General features: G+C 48.8%; 3 non-coding genes across 3 annotated transcripts in view; all 3 read right to left on the bottom strand.

The window, feature by feature from the left end:
- Positions 1 to 1,006, bottom strand: part of LOC147065774 (large subunit ribosomal RNA) — a 4,110-nt gene extending 3,104 nt beyond the window's left edge. Inside the window, exon 1 of the ribosomal RNA XR_015071710.1 lies at positions 1 to 1,006. This exon is cut by the window's left edge and continues 3,104 nt beyond it. This is a non-coding gene — a ribosomal RNA (large subunit ribosomal RNA).
- A 394-nt stretch (positions 1,007 to 1,400) lies between these two features.
- LOC147065773 (5.8S ribosomal RNA) lies at positions 1,401 to 1,562 on the bottom strand. Its single transcript, XR_015071708.1, has one exon. It is a non-coding gene; the product is annotated as a 5.8S ribosomal RNA (ribosomal RNA).
- Positions 1,563 to 1,714: 152 nt separating this feature from the next.
- LOC147065772 (small subunit ribosomal RNA) lies at positions 1,715 to 3,658 on the bottom strand. The gene has a single exon (XR_015071709.1). It is a non-coding gene; the product is annotated as a small subunit ribosomal RNA (ribosomal RNA).
- Positions 3,659 to 7,500: the final 3,842 nt, after the last annotated feature.

The following is a 7,500-nucleotide window of genomic DNA, read 5'->3' as shown; positions in this document are numbered from 1 at the left end:
CCGAGGCCGCGCCTTTCACTTTCATTGCGCCTCTGGGTTTAGTGTAAAAAAATCCCAATGACTCGCGCACATGCTAGACTCCTTGGTCCGTGTTTCAAGACGGGTCCTGTGAGTGCCCAAAACAAACCCACCGCCGACCGGGACGCGTCCCGTCCGAGAGCGCGCCGCTAACCACGACGGCCGACGCGCGACACCCGCGGCGCACGAGGCGCCGGGGGCCGCACGAAGGTCGCCGCTGCGGCGCGACGGACGACCGGCCGAAGCCGGGCGGACGCGAACCTCGTTCTCTACCGTCGCGTGCGGCGGCCGTGGACGCCGCGGCTCCGCCCCTCGTCGAGGGACGGGACAACCGCACGGCGCATTCGACCGCAGCGCGACGGGTCGCGGTGTTATACTGAGGGAGAAGTGCACGCACTCCGGGGGCCCGTCGGCGAACCCGCGCCCCCCCCTGCCGGCGCACCCGCGAAGGCGCGTCGGCAGAGGGTGAGCGGCGAGACGCGGACCCCGGCGGAAGAGCGATGAATCTCCCCGTTCGCTCGTTTGAGTTCCACAGGTTTACCCCTGAACGGTTTCACGTACTCTTGAACTCTCTCTTCAAAGTTCTTTTCAACTTTCCCTCACGGTACTTGTTCGCTATCGGTCTCGTGGTAGTATTTAGCCTTAGATGGAGTCTACCACCCGCTTAGGGCTGCACTCTCAAGCAACCCGACTCTGGGGAGAGAGACCGTCGCGGCCGGCTACCGTCACCACGGGCCTGGCACCCTCTACGGGTAAACGGCCCCGTTCAAGATGAACTTGGACTGGCAGCCGTGACTAATGACCGCGCGTGTATGTATAATTCTCCTCCCGAACGCTACATTTCCCGGCGGCCCGCCGGGGCCGCAGGATTCAGCGCTGGGCTCTTCCCGTTTCGCTCGCCGCTACTCGGGGAATCCTCGTTAGTTTCTTTTCCTCCGCTTACTGATATGCTTAAGTTCGGCGGGTGATCTCTCCTGATTTGAGGTCGACAAACAGTTTGCGTGCAAAATGACGCATGCGAGCGCTCAGACTCACGCGCGGCGACGCCTTTTACGGGTTGTGTGCGTGTGTGCGCAGCGGCTTTTGCAAGTCACCGCGCTCACGCCACGTTCCAGTGCGTGCGCGCGAAGCGAGCGCCCGATGCGAGCGCACTGAGGCGCTACATTCGCACAGGGCGCGCCCGACAACAGGCGTCGATAAATATTTGACCGGACGCCCGGAAGGACGGGTGGGTGGCGGAGGCGTGCGTGTGCACGCGACCTATCCCCCCCCCCCGCCGACCTGGCGACGCCGGCAACTGCTCGCGAACAGCCACACACACACACACACAAGTGTGTGTGTGTGTTATATGACCGTTCGCAGTCTGGTGTTTCTGGTGTACGCGACCCTCAAACAGGAGTGGTCCGTCGACAAACTACGTCTTGCTCGGACCGCAATGTGCGTTCGAAATGTCGATGCTCATGTGTCCTGCAGTTCACACTCTGACGCGCATTTAGCTGCGTTCTTCATCGACCCACGAGCCGAGTGATCCGCCGTTCAGGGTAATCTAGTGATTACATATTGTTGTTGTTATATTGTTTCGTTTTCGGCATATTATATATTTCATAATGCACATGCGAGATGTGCAAAATAAATTTATATAAAAAAAAAAAATTACACGTTACGCGTACACGCGCACATGTTCGTTTCGCACAGGAAATGATCCTTCCGCAGGTTCACCTACGGAAACCTTGTTACGACTTTTACTTCCTCTAAATGATCAAATTCGGTCAAACTTTCCGGCGCGTCAGAGGCCCACGAGGAGCTTCCGCGCGCCAGTCCGAAGACCTCACCAAATCATCCATCGGTAGTAGCGACGGGCGGTGTGTACAAAGGGCAGGGACGCAATCAACGCGAGCTGGTGACTCGCTTTTACTAGGAATTCCTCGTTCATGGGGGAGAATTGCAAACCCCAATCCCTATCACGAAGGGGTTTCATCGGGTTACCCGGGCCGTTAAGCCAAGGAGGACACGCTGATCCCTTCAGTGTAGCGCGCGTGCGGCCCAGGACATCTAAGGGCATCACAGACCTGCTATTGCTCAATCTCGTGCGGCTATATATACCGCCGGTCCCTCTAAGAAGATTTTCATTGTACGCCGGTAGTGAAGACCGCGACGCGCCCGCGCCTCCGACGCAGAACGCCAAAGGACACGGACGCGCGCGGACCCTCGTGATACCGGTTGTACGTCTATTTAATAGGCTAGAGTTACGTTCGTTACCGGAATTAACCTGACAAATCGCTCCACCAACTAAGAGCGGCCATGCACCACCACCCACCGAATCGAGAAAGAGCTGTTAATCCGTCAATCCTTCCAGTGTCCGGGCCTGGTGAGTTTTCCCGTGTTGAGTCGAATTAAGCCGCAGGCTCCACTCCTGGTGGTGCCCTTCCGTCAATTCCTTTAAGTTTCAGCTTTGCAACCATACTCCCCCCGGAGCCCGAAAGCTTTGGTTTCCCGGGAGCTGCCCACCGGGTTAAAATAATGAAACTTCGGCGGATCGCTGGCTGGCATCATTTATGGTTAGAACTACAGCGGTATCTAATCGCCTTCGAACCTCTAACTTTCGTTCTTGATTAATGAAAACACCTTTGGCAAATGCTTTCGCTTTAGTCCGTCTTGCGACGATCCAAGAATTTCACCTCTAACGTCGCAATACGAATGCCCCCAGTTGTCCCTATTAATCATTACCTCTGGTATCAGAAAGCCAACAAAACAGAACCGAGGTCCTATTCTATTATTCCATGCGTACAATATTCAGGCAAAACTTAGCCCGCTTTGAGCACTCTAATTTGTTCAAAGTAAACAGCCGCGACGGCCCGCCTCGGCGAACGGCCGACCTTGCGGCCGACCGACGCCGGATGGCGAAGGACGCACCGGCGAGAAGCCCCGCAGACGTGCCTGTCGTACCGCAGTCGGTAGACCGACACCGCAGGACACAATTTCAACTACGAGCTTTTTAACCGCAACAACTTTAGTATATGCTATTGGAGCTGGAATTACCGCGGCTGCTGGCACCAGACTTGCCCTCCAATGGATCCTCGTTAAAGGATTTAAAGTGTAATCATTCCGATCACGAGGCCTCGGACGAGTCCCGTATCGTTATTTTTCGTCACTACCTCCCCGTGCCGGGAGTGGGTAATTTGCGCGCCTGCTGCCTTCCGTGGATGTGGTAGCCGTTTCTCAGGCTCCCTCTCCGGAATCGAACCCTGATTCCCCGTTACCCGTGACAACCATGGTAGTCGCATAAACTACCATCGACAGTTGATAAGGCAGACATTTGAAAGATGCGTCGCCGGTGCTAGACCGTGCGATCAGCTCAAAGTTATCTAGAGTCATCTCGAAGAGCGACGGACGACGCGAGCGCCGACCGCCGATTGGTTTTTGATCTAATAAAAGCATTCCTCACGTTCCCGTTCAGAATTACGTTTGCATGTATTAGCTCTAGAATTGCCACAGTTATCCAAGTAACTGTGTACGATCTAAGGAACCAAAACTGATATATTGAGCCATTCGCGGTTTCACCTTAATTAGGCTCATACTGAGACTTGCATGGCTTAGTCTTTGAGACAAGCATATGATTACTGGCAGGATCAACCAGGGAGCTGCTCTGCGAGGCCGCGGGCGCGCGCGCACTGGGCGCGCCGACACCCGCGATCCACACGTCACACGCGAACGCGCACCGGAGTCACCCGGCGGGCGACGCTGGCTCTCTCTTTCGATTTTTAACGTGCCGACGCACGAGATACAACGGATTGTATGCATACATACGCACAGAGCACGAGATCGTGCTCCGCGTTTCTCAATTTCCCATCGTAAAACGTGCACACCGAAAACGCACGCCGTCGGCGCGGTAAACGGAGCGACGGAGGCTGAAACGCCGTCCGCCGTCACTCGACAGGATGATTCTGCTAGCGCGGAACTCCAGAGTGATGCGATCGCATAGGCCGCGGCGACGAAATATAATCGCACGCCGGGTGAGTGTCTCGTCTCGCAAATGTACCGCCGACGCGGCCGAATGGCCGCCGCAGTTTGCGAACGCCGTGAAGGAAGTCTTGTCAAAGACGACAACCCACTGCTATACGATGGATGAGGGGAGAGACCCAGACGACAACAACAACGAATACGGACACGGCAATGTTGGGTAGCGCAATAATCCGTCGCCATTATTTTATCGTACAGTTCTCTCCTGCGTACATTTTCCCTCACACATTATAGTGTAAACGCGGCGCACTACCGGCCGCGTAACCGAAATAACACTACAAAAGGCGAAGGTGACGATTCTCTTTAGGTTTAATCTTTCATTTGAAATTTCGAATTGCGAATTGCGAATATATATTTTGGTAATTTGGATAATTTTTTTTTTTTAATTTCAATTTTTTTTTTTTTTTTTTTTTTTTTCATCCATCATTATGAATGATATAAAACCATTGAAATAAATATCATTATGAGAACGTTATATTACGCTCGCCACCGAACGGTCGAGGGTGGGCTGAAATGCCGATACGACGCAAATATAGCTTGCCAGGCGGACGCGGTCTCGTACTTCGTCTCGTACGGTCTCGTCTCGGTCTCGTACTTCGTTCGCAAACCGTCAAGAGTGCCAAACAAAATGTAGCATAGCATTGATAAAGCGCCGCACTACCGACCGCGTGACCGAAATATCACTACAAAAGGCGAAATTGACGATTCTCTTTAGGTTTAATCTTTCATTTGAAATTTCAAATTGCGAATTGCGAATATATATTTTGGTAATTTGTTTGGTTAAATTTTTTTTTTTAAATTTCTAATTTTTTTTTCCATCATGATAAGATATGATGTATGAAAAAAAAAATTAGGTTATATTATGTTAGGTTAGGTTAGGTTAGGTTAGGTTAGGTTAGGTTAGTTTAGGTTAGATTAGGTTAGTTGAGGTTAGGTTAGTTTTTGTTTAGGTTAGGTTAGGTAAGGTTAGATTAGGTAAGGTTAGGTTAGGTTTAGCTTAGGTTAGGTTGTGTTAGGTAAGGTAAGGTTATGTTAGGTTATGTTAGGTTAGGTTAGGTGAGGTGAGGTTAGGTCAGGTTAGCGAAAGAACGTAGTCGACGAGAGCGCCGCTTTAAGCGAGCCATGGGCCCTCCTGGCTAGCTAAATCTGCGTCCCGCCGGCATCGTCTACTTGACATGCCGGAGGGACGCAGATTTAGCTAGCCAGGAGGGCCCATGTCTCGCTAAAAGCTGCGCTCTCGTCGACTACGTCCGTTCGCTGACCTGACCTAACCTCACCTCACCTAACCTAACCTAACATAACCTAACATAACCTTACCTAACCTAACACAACCTAACCTAAACTAAACCTAACCTAACCTTACCTAATCTAACCTTACCTAACCTTACCTAAACAAAAACTAACCTAACCTAACCTAAACAAAAACTAACCTAACCTAACTTAAACTAACCTAACCTAACCTAAACTAACCTAAACAAAAACTAACCTAACCTAAGCAAAAACTAACCTAAACAAAAACAAACCTAACCTAAACAAAAACTAACCTAACCTATCCTAAACAAAAACTAACCTAACCTAACCTAATCATACCTAACGTGACCTAACCTAACCTAAACTAACCAATTTTTTTTTTCATACATCATTTATTATTATGATGAATACCATAAAAAAATATCAATATCATATCGTTATAGGGCATAAACGTGATCAACGAGCGTGTCACTGATCATTTTAAATGCGCCCGATACGCCTCACCTGAAAGAATATTTCATTGTCTTCATTTCGACGTTCAACATAGGAATAGGTAAGTAAAGCGCGAGGGCGAGTTCTAGCGGTAAAATTTGATGTTAAAATAATTTTTCATCCAACATATATTATTATGATAGATATCATATACCGTTGACATGTCGATAACATAATATCGTCATAATACGCACGCCGCCGAACGCGGCGAGAGTCGGACGTGAAGTGCACGATGCACGACGATTAAGCTCGCCAGGCGGGCCACGTGTCGCGCTCTAAGCGGCCCTCTCGTGCGTCGTCGACGGCCGAAACGGCGATGTCTCGCTTTAAACGGCGCTCTCGTCGACGACGTTCGTTCGCAGACCTAACCTAACCTAAACTAACCTAACCTAACCCAAACACAAAAACTAACCTAACCTAACCTAACCTTACCTAACCTAACCTAAGCTAATTTAAATAAAAAAAAAAAAAATCTTTTTTTTTACATCCATCATATTATTAACATTATATATATATAACGAAGAATTAAAAAAAAAAAAAAAAAAAAAAAAAAATTAAAATAAACCTTACCTAACCTTACCTAACCTAACCTAAGCTAATTAAAATAAAAAAAAAAAAATCTTTTTTTTTACATCCATCATATTATATTATTATGAAATATCAATATTATATCGTCATAAGGCATGAACGTAATCGTAAGATAATTTCATTGTCTAGTTCTAGCGGTATAATTTGATGTTGAAATAATTTTTCATTTCTTTTCATTCATCATACATTATTATGATAGGTATAATATACCATTGACATAACGATAATATAATGTCGTTTAAATACGCACGAACCGGCGAGAGTGGGACGTGTGAAGTGCACGATGCCGGCGGGACTCAGATTTAGCTGGCCAGGCGGGCCCGTGTCACGCTTTAAGCGGCGCTCTCGTCCGTCGTCGACGGCCGAAGCAGCGACCTCGTCGTCGAAGGATGTCTCGCTTTAAACGGCGCTCTCGTCGACGACGTTCGTTCGCCAACTTAACCCAACCTAACCTTACATAAACCTAACCTGACCTAACCTAACCATATTATCGTCATAATACGCACGCCGCCGAACCGGCGAGAGTCGGACGTGAAGTGCACGATGCACGACGATTTAGCTCGCCAGGCGGGCCACGTGTCGCGCTCTCGTGCGTCGTCGATGCATGTCTCGCTTTAAGCCGCGGTCTCGTACTTCGTTCGCAAACCGTCAAGAGTGCCAAACAAAATGTAGCATAGTATTGATAAAGCGCCGTACTGTTAATAATGTAAATGAAATATGAACAATGTAATAGTGAAGTAATAACCCTCGTACGAAAAACCAAGGAATTCAATAAAAGCAGAAATAAAAAAAATTTAAATAAACCTCACCTAACCTTATCTAACCTAAACCCTATCTAATTTAAATTGAAAAAAAAAAAACATTTTTTTTTCATCCATCATACAATATTATGATAGATATCATATATCGATAACATATTATCGTCATAATACGCACGCCGCCGAACCGGCGAGAGGCGGACGTGAAGTGCACGATGCACGACGATTTAGCTCGCCAGGCGGGCCACGTGTCGCGCTCTCGTGCGTCGTCGATGCATGTCTCGCTTTAAGCCGCGGTCTCGTACTTCGTTCGCAAACCGTCAAGAGTGCCAAACAAAATGTAGCATAGTATTGATAAAGCGCCGTACTGTTA

Source organism: Rhyacophila brunnea, unplaced genomic scaffold (assembly GCF_057557595.1).
Source record: "Rhyacophila brunnea isolate RB1 unplaced genomic scaffold, BYU_Rbru_1.0 scaffold_581, whole genome shotgun sequence".
In the NCBI taxonomy this organism is placed as follows: domain Eukaryota; kingdom Metazoa; phylum Arthropoda; class Insecta; order Trichoptera; family Rhyacophilidae; genus Rhyacophila; species Rhyacophila brunnea.
The sequence above is the reverse complement of the archived record's forward strand: the minus strand, read 5'-3'. Positions and strand labels throughout refer to the sequence as shown.